The sequence below is a fragment of the Ostrinia furnacalis genome, unplaced genomic scaffold (assembly GCF_004193835.3).
Source record: "Ostrinia furnacalis isolate ACB-3 unplaced genomic scaffold, ASM419383v2 OfSCF0767, whole genome shotgun sequence".
Classification (NCBI taxonomy): domain Eukaryota; kingdom Metazoa; phylum Arthropoda; class Insecta; order Lepidoptera; family Crambidae; genus Ostrinia; species Ostrinia furnacalis.
Genome location: NW_021131006.1, coordinates 706,250 through 715,181, shown reverse-complemented (window position 1 = coordinate 715,181; position 8,932 = coordinate 706,250).

Below are 8,932 nucleotides of genomic sequence, written 5' to 3'. Positions count from 1 at the left end.
TTCTATCCCATTAGTGCAATGCAATGATGACATTGACCAATTGACAATAGTTTTTTTTATATAATAGAAATAATAATGGCAGGTTGAACCAACACGAAGGTTTTAGTTTATCAATCTAATCTTCTTGACAAGATAAATCGTCAAACAACTTTGATCTGAATAATTTTGAACTTTACTGACGAACAGTTAAAGATTATTTTCTCTAACTCGAGATTATTCTGTAACATAGTTTCAAAAGGTAATATGTACTCGCGATTCGTTGAAGGAATCAATTTGAAAACTGACGAACCTTTTCATTCCGTGACTGTACATAGTAGTCTACGTATATTTTATGTTATCTTGGACATAATTTTTAAATCAACCAATGCAGGGTCTGCAAATAAACGTGGTTATCAAATTTCAAGCTGAATCTGAGTATCTTAAACTCGATAAAAATCGTAAAACATGCCCAAAAAATCTCATCCTACGTTCAACGCGAAATTTGATATAAAGTCAAGAATGTGGCTATTAAAAAATTAAGGACCGGAGTCGGAATGGCCGCAATATTTCTTAAGAGTCCGAACAATAAACATTTTATGGTTGTGAAGCTTTTTTAAATCATTCTTTACCAGAAATATGTGGAGGGTAGAGACTCAGAAGTTTAAGTTTCAAAGGAATTTCTTTTATAAAAAAATAATTACTACGATATACCTACTACGTTTGAAAGTCAGAAAATAACTCTAATATCTAAAGCAATAAGTCCACGTACATTAGTAGGCTTAATAAGTATGTTTTTTAAACTAGCACATTACTTATTTACATATAAAAACAATACCTTTATTCGTTCCATTAGATCATCCATCAGCCCGCCTACACCAAATGTTAAACGGCCATTTAAACTAATACTTGTGTATTTAACTTGCGCTAAAGCAAAATAAGTACAAATTGATGTTCAACAGTTTTGTTATCCACCCACGTTACACCAAAACAATGTTAGCTACACTTTTCGACATGTTTCATGATGTGGGTTTCGTTAAACTGTAATAATGTATTTTAGATATAGGTAAATTTTCCATGTTTTGAAATCTCCGAGTAAGGTTAAAAGTCAAGAAGCTTTAAGTATGACCTACTACGTCGTTTTCCTAGGTAGGGATTTCAAGATAGGATTGTTTCGATTGCACTTATAGAAAAGAAATTGCTAACGACGATACATTATCGTATCAAGATCACGACCCCAAGATCTTGTTATCAAGTCATATAGCTATAACTGCTGTACAATACTAGATGTTCCCTATGTCCGAAATATCTTATTATAATCATAAACAACCAGAGGAGTTAATTAAAAGGCCGTTGTTGTAATTACCACGCTGCTGGGAAGGTAAACAAAGGGGCTATCTATTTGCGGACAACAACTAGCAGTAAATCCATTAAGCTGCGAGCCTGATGTTGCCGCGTAATCCCGGCTGCTCGTTACAATATTGGGAGTGACCCTCGCCGGCAACGCAACGGTTTTGATTGGCCCGCTTTGTGTTAGCGGCCCACGGCCCTATAGTTCAACCTAAAGACATATCAGTGCTACTAGATAGGCTGTATTGTTCACTAAGTTTGTAGCACTTACCTATCAACAACTCATATAGTTTCCAAGAACAGCAGATGTGCCTCGACGACCGAGAAACTTAAGATATTGTAGTCGACAATTTCAGACGTTCACATAATTTAACGAAACCGAAAAGTAAAATGTTGTCATACGTTCCATGCGCGTTTTGATTTCGTGATTAGAAATTATTTTAAGTAACCGCCCACGCTCGCCTTGGGACAAAAGTTTCTCAGAACCACTTATCTAGTAATACTAGAAGTCTTTGGTTCACCCACATAACTTACGGCACTATCTACTTCAGAGTTCAACTGCGGCATACATTATCCTCCCTAATTTATTGTGGTTATCTTATCCACCATCGGGACACGGATCCGGGGATTCTATTTTTATACCTATTTGAAAGCATATACCCTAATTAATCCGGATAAAACTTAATGAAATGGTAAAGTTTCAGAATTGACAGTCGTTAAATTAACGTGATTCACCTCGACTCTAGTTTTTCATTAAAAGTTAACAAGTCAGTGTTTGTATTTTGTGCGAACTCACCTTAGGAAAACTTTTAGTGTGTATTAGCAGCAATTTCATTAGGTACGTACACCTTCAAGGTGAATAAGTTGAAAGTCGTGGAAGCGATCGTATAAAAGGTTTTTGTAAAACAATCCCCTGAGAACGATAAATTGTATCCCGAGTTCAAAACAAATGGTGCTCACATTGTCTTCGTTGAAAAACTAGACTCTTTGAATAAGACACTTGTCTAGGCCAGCAATAAATCATAGTGTTTTTCGCTTTATATGTATGTCGTCGGGTAAATTCTAACACCACATAAATCTAAATTTGCAGGGAAACGAAATAACTTTAATAAATACATTACAGTACTCGTACATGTCTTTTGTCTTTTTTGTCTTTTTACAAGCTTTATTAATTCTTACAAGAGGAAACAGAAATCAGAATCGAACCCTTGGCCTTGGCTCATTCATTGGCTTGGCCGGGCTTGGGCCTTGGGCGCCTTGGCATAATCTGTCAAGTGTCAGTGTCAGTTGTTGTTGGTTTTTTTTTTTTAAATAAATAAATAATCTTTATTCACAAATATCATTTCCTGTGATGTAATAAACCACAGCTTCTGCACTAGGCTCGCAGGCCTGTGTCGCAGTAGTTGTGTTGAGTGAGCATTACAGATTACATTTTATGTACCTACTTGTATACAATATTACGTAAGTATAACTTATCATTCTGTTACTGATGGTCAATTTGTAAGTTTCAATTTGATGTTACCTACGGTACCTACCTATTCCTTATTGACCAAAGCCATATAGGTATGCGACTTTGGATTCGCCAACTAATAACTTCAACGTGTCATAAATGTTCACAAATTACTAACGTAGAGATAGAACTTAAGCGATGATAAATCGTTGACTGCAGAGAGAGTTAACGTATATTATAACGATTTCTAATAATTCTCTTTTTTCCACAACGTGTGAAAGTTTTCATCCACTTCGTATTTTCTACTCCTGAGTTCAACCTATTTGCTAGTGCCAGTAGGTATGATGACTGTTTTTTTTTGACATAGATAAAATATTGTAGTCTTAGATTTATTAACTATTTTAATTCTGATCGTATATAGTCTTTTCGTATTTCTAACCGTATTAATAAAGTTAGTAACACATGAAATAGCATCGTATAAACGTGAAAAATTACAATACTTTAAAGTTAGCCCCTAAGTTCACAACAAATGACTCTTGTTTGGTGAAGTTGCTTTTTCATTTTCAAATAACAAAAAGATAAGAATCTCTTTAATGGAGTCAACTTTTGTCAAAAGATACTAGAAGTTAAGGTCTGCCAATTCAAGTTTCTATCAAAGGCACCTAAGGTACCCTGTTACTCGTATATTTTTAAGAAGTTTATTTCTGTTAAACTGCCTAAGTTGACTTCAAAGATATCTTCATAATTAGTGAAGTGACATCGGTAGGTATGTATAAATACTATGTAATGAAAACACTGTGTTGTAAAAGTATATTTTGTTTTAGACTGCACAACATTCTCTTGTTTTCTATTAGTACATAGTGTTAGGAATATAGGCAAGGAGATATTGAGAGCATCATGATAACATTGATTAATTAAATTCATAGGTTTTAATTAGCATAACCAACCGATCAAACTTTACGGATGTTTAGTTCCAATGGCGGAAGTTATGCAAAACAAACATAGATACATTAACTTTTAGTAGAGTATGATCAAGAGTTTAGCCCAACAGCAGGCGAAGAGTTCCAATACAGAGATAGGTATGTTCTAGTTCTATTACTTCAATAATATTACCTAGATATTCATATTTCGTAGACCTTATTGCCTAACATCTTTTTTATTCAATTCTCGTAGCAGATAATGTAAACTAGTGAGTATTTCTAGGTATATCATAGAGAAACGGGTATCTCTAACAAGTTTGGACGTCCCTCTGTAGCTCAAATAAACAATACCAATCCCCTAGGCGATGTAGGCTTTCCTTGAATTCGTGAATTTCTATCGCAGACATAGATCCTTTGTAAGACTGTTCAACAGCCGAAAGCGAGGATCTTTTTGCCTGTGATATTTCAAACCTAACTGATATCAGATAAGTGCCGTCTTCTAACGTAATCACAGGTAGGCCCTTCACGTCGTAGGTGTCTAAGCTCTATCGCTCGGCAGATGAATCAAACTACGTTATAAAACGTGTTTTTATCTTTTTTCTGTGAGCTGTAACGTTGCCTGTTTCAGACTTTATGAAGCTAAGGCCGTCATGACTCGATCTTAATGGAAATTTCACGCAATCTATACTAATATTATAAAGTTTGTTTGATTTTTGTTCGGTTGAACGCGCTTAGTATCTCAGGAACTTAGGGACAAGAGTTATGTATAATAATAGAACTTAAGCGATGAACTCCGGTTTTAATTGTGTTGGATAGCTATAAGGATATGATGCGAAAACTGAAAAGAATATTCAAATTATTTTTAAGCGTACCAAGGTGCAGGCACTACTAGTAAATTATAAAGGTTAAGTGCCTAGTCATCTACTTGTAGGTACCTATATACGGTATGTATAAATTCATCAATCCATTGTGTCGTAAAATAATAAATACTTACTGGTACTTGTGTTACATAAATATTTCAGCATTAATTACTTTGGTCGGGAAACCCTTTGGCAGAGCTTCAACAAAAGCTCTCAGAGACACATGCGATCGCAATTTTACAATTTGCGGTTTCTTTGTAGCGCGATATGTAGATTTAAATGGTTTAGTTGCTCGTATTAATGCGATACGGGCTTACTCTCGTAATTGGGATTAAGCCAACTACGTTATCATTGTGCTTGCCTTTAATTGTAATTACATTAATGGGATTGAGATTTGAAGCGAGTGCGAGATGTGTACCAGATTCGATTTCGTTTATATGATTCACATACATTTAGGATAATTAACCTAATATAAATATTCCATAACTTCGCCAAATTGACCTAAGTATTTCAATTTGTTTGTGAGCCTATCACCCATATGCACAAACATTACTATGAGGTTCCACAGTGCGCGTGGACGCACGCGTGGACGCACAGGGTCCCAAAAACCTATTCTTAAACTATACTTGAGTTGGGGAGTGACACACATGAACCAATCACAGAGCTCTTCAATGCTGTGCGTTCGACTTCGCATCTTCGCATGTTAATCCTCCCAAGTTTATCTAAAATTCATCAAAATCATTAAGCAGATGAAATGTAACAAACATTGTTATTTTCACGTTTATAATAGGTACGCATAATACATATTTCGTACCTATGGATATTTCAATTTAAAACGGGTTAAAGGCTTCGTAGAACACAACTATGCCTACCCTAATACACAAACAAATCGCATTGTTACGGAAATTCGTGAAAGCGAGTTAGAAATGTAGAGTTGCGTGGTTTAAACTGGTTCGTAAGCAGATTAAAGTTCACCGGGTAACAGTGACAAATCAAGGCGGCCAGGGCGCAGTGATAACAACGCCGCGTGCTCGTTTTGTATTAGTGCAACCATTTATACACCACAAGAACCCTTGCCCTGTCTATAGAGCCGCAATTCTACTTCCACTTTTAAGCTGAAAGCATCGTTGGAACCAATATCTAGAGCGACTTTGAAGATTTTTTTTTGTAGATTTAAAACACGCTCTTTCCTTTAAAGTATTTTGATTAAGTACTTATTTACTTAATTCAGTTCCTACATGTCCTCAAATGTAGGCAGGTACTACTCATTGCTGTTTTCGGGCGCCGTTTAACCTTTAACCGTGCGTCTTTAAGTACCTAAAATAGGCATTAGTTAATAGTTATGTCAGAGTAACAATTTATATTTCGTTGTTTATAACTTTGTCCTGAAGGTAATTGAAGCTAATTAAGTACCACTTGTACGATCGATTATAACAACAAAGGGTGCTGGTTCTATTCTCTGCCGCGAAATGCAAACAACTGGTTTTGCTATTAATCTAAGTATTTGACTTAGAATTGAACTAATGTACTGCAACAGCGCAAGATTAATAATACAGCCGCTCGGTTGTAAGTTCAATGTTTCAGGGATACAAGTTACCTACATACTCGTATACTCAGTAATATAGTCGTAGTCTTACCTCCCTATAGTTAGTCATTAAAAATGAATTCATAAGCAAATGAATTACATTAAAAACTCTTTTATAACCAATCTATTTTAAACCCATTACGTAATTTTCAAGAAACTAACAGCAAGTAGGTAGACAGTCAATTCGTTAGAATTATTCAATTAGTGGAACATTTGGAAGCGATGTTGAAGACTAAACTGGCTTTTCTCTTTCAATTAATTTTTTGCGCCGCTACAATTTTCGCCGAGTTGGTAACACAATTTCGTTTTGATGCAAACAAGCGAGGAAACAATATTTGATTTCGTACAAAAATAAAAGCGTTTTAAATTAACATCGAGCTTCATATTAAATTATGGTGCCTAAATCATCAGTGCTCTTGTTTTGTTTAGCATAAATAAGCTTTTTTTGGGTTTAGGCACCATTCTAATATTATGGGTAAACAAGGCAGGTGCATTATTTTCTAAGACTCTATTTAGAACCTTAACCGTTTAATTGAAGAGCCCTCAAAAGTATTTAGTCTCCATGTTAATGTACTTTCGTTTAAATGTTGGTAACACTACTGAAATTTATGATTTAACATCAGTCCAAAGTTATAATTATAGGATTCTTGTTTCTATAACCGTTACACATAGGTACCCCATTAATCATTAAGAGTTAAAGTATATGTAGAGTTAAGGTTCACAGACACACCGCATGATCCAAAAAAATGTTTGTATTATTATTCAGTCAAAACGTATAAAAAATCAAAGACAATCAAGCTAGTATTTAAGACAATTAATAACAGTGAAAATTACTTCTAAACTTCTACTTTTCCACCAGGATTTTACTAATATAATTACACTCTTTTCTTATTTTGAAGTTAAGTCCAAATTGAATTGCTAACTCGCCTCTAAAATTACCAGCTAATCGCAGTATTCAAAATAAATAAAATGAACAAAACTAAGCTGTCATTACAGTCGCCGCAGCCACATTATAAAACGAATTACAAAACAATCTCTTAAGACAAGACGCGGCTTCCTGGGCCCATTTAATTAAGGCCGCCTGTGTCCTTCCCAGACTTTGTAAATAAAGTTTCATATAAATCGTTACGTCGCCGCCACCCGTTGCTCCTTATTACACTGCCTTTATTTCGCCCCGAAAATTCTATGGAGCTACGATTTTACTCCAATCAAAATCACTCTTCCTACAGGTATTTTACGTTGATGAAATACTCGTATTTTGCCATCTGCCCCCATTTTTATGTCAAGTAAATTGATCGAAAGATGGGAAATTGAAATGTTTTATTCGACAGGAACAAAACGTAAACGGTGGCCATGTTGTGATGCTTTGAGCACGAGATTCGCGGAAACATCACGACCTTACAATGCTAATATTTAGATTGATAATGGTCTGTGTACATTTTCTCAACACAATTAAATATCATTCTTGCTAATTGAAAAATATACAGAATAGCCAATTTTGTAATTTACTTAACTTACAGAAAAATTCAACTTTTAAAAACTATCTATAAAATATTTCAGCTATTACTACTATAAGTGGGTAAGTAACATACATAGTTTATAGAAAGTCCTATTTCAACCCTATTTTTGGACGATGAACATAGCTGTGTGATGATCACTGTTCACCTGCAATGTTTTCTCTGCCGTTTAATTTTAGACCTTATGTGAAGTATTTTTTACGATTTAAACTTCACAAATCTGAGTTTATTTTGAAGCGGGGTTGAAATTAGTGCCGTTTTTGGTCAGTGAATTTTAATCCGGAGCATAAGCGCAGCAGAATATTTGAAACAACCAACGTGCAGCGCATTGAAGCACGTAAACATGCACAAAGTTTATAATACGTCCTAATGATGCTTATTTAGAAGCAAACTCTTCACACGAATGCAAATGAAGTATGCACATGACATGTTTGTTTATGTTTCATAAATATTACTGAAAATCACATTCCAAATTAGTAAAATTAGTAAATTGTATCAACGAATACGTGTTACAACTTCACGGCTTCGCGGCATAGGGCCTAATAACATTTTTTTTATGCAAAATACACTAAGTACTGCACAACTAATGTAAGACGCGACAGTTTTTATCTTGATCTTATGTTGTCGACTTCACCTACAAATCTACATTCATTATTTCAAAAACAACATTTACATTCACGGCTGCCTTTCAGAACGTTGCGTAGATGTTACACCACGTTTGAGAATAGTCGAACAACTTAGCAAAAGCCTCAGACCCCTTTGGGGAATCCTTTCGGGTTAAAAACGGCCGTTACACTTTTCTTAACGGCCAAAGTTTATTCCCTGGCGTAAAAAGAGTTAAATATCGATATTTCATGATTTGACTGAGTAGATCGCCCGTTTAGTATTAGTGCCCTGTTTAAAAACTTGAAATACATAAACTATAGTGGCTGTATCATAAAATGTAACCATAATCTTTTAGGTCAAAAACTGAGGGAAACAAAATAACTCTACGGCCCGCGTCGTAACGCTACGAATTATTTAGTCGCATATCCTTCTCAATATTATACCTCTTAAAAACTGACATATAAGTTGTATCATACATAATTCATGAGCTACATCCGTTGATATCGTCCTAAGAAGGTTACTATTATTCTCAGGAGATTTGATAACCCTATTTTAATTGATCGATAAAATATCAAAATGAAAACGTTCCCAGTAGTGGCAGTGTATTAGCGCTTCTTTCAAGCCATGCATTATTTACTGACAAAATAGTGGATCCTTGCGGAGTAAAT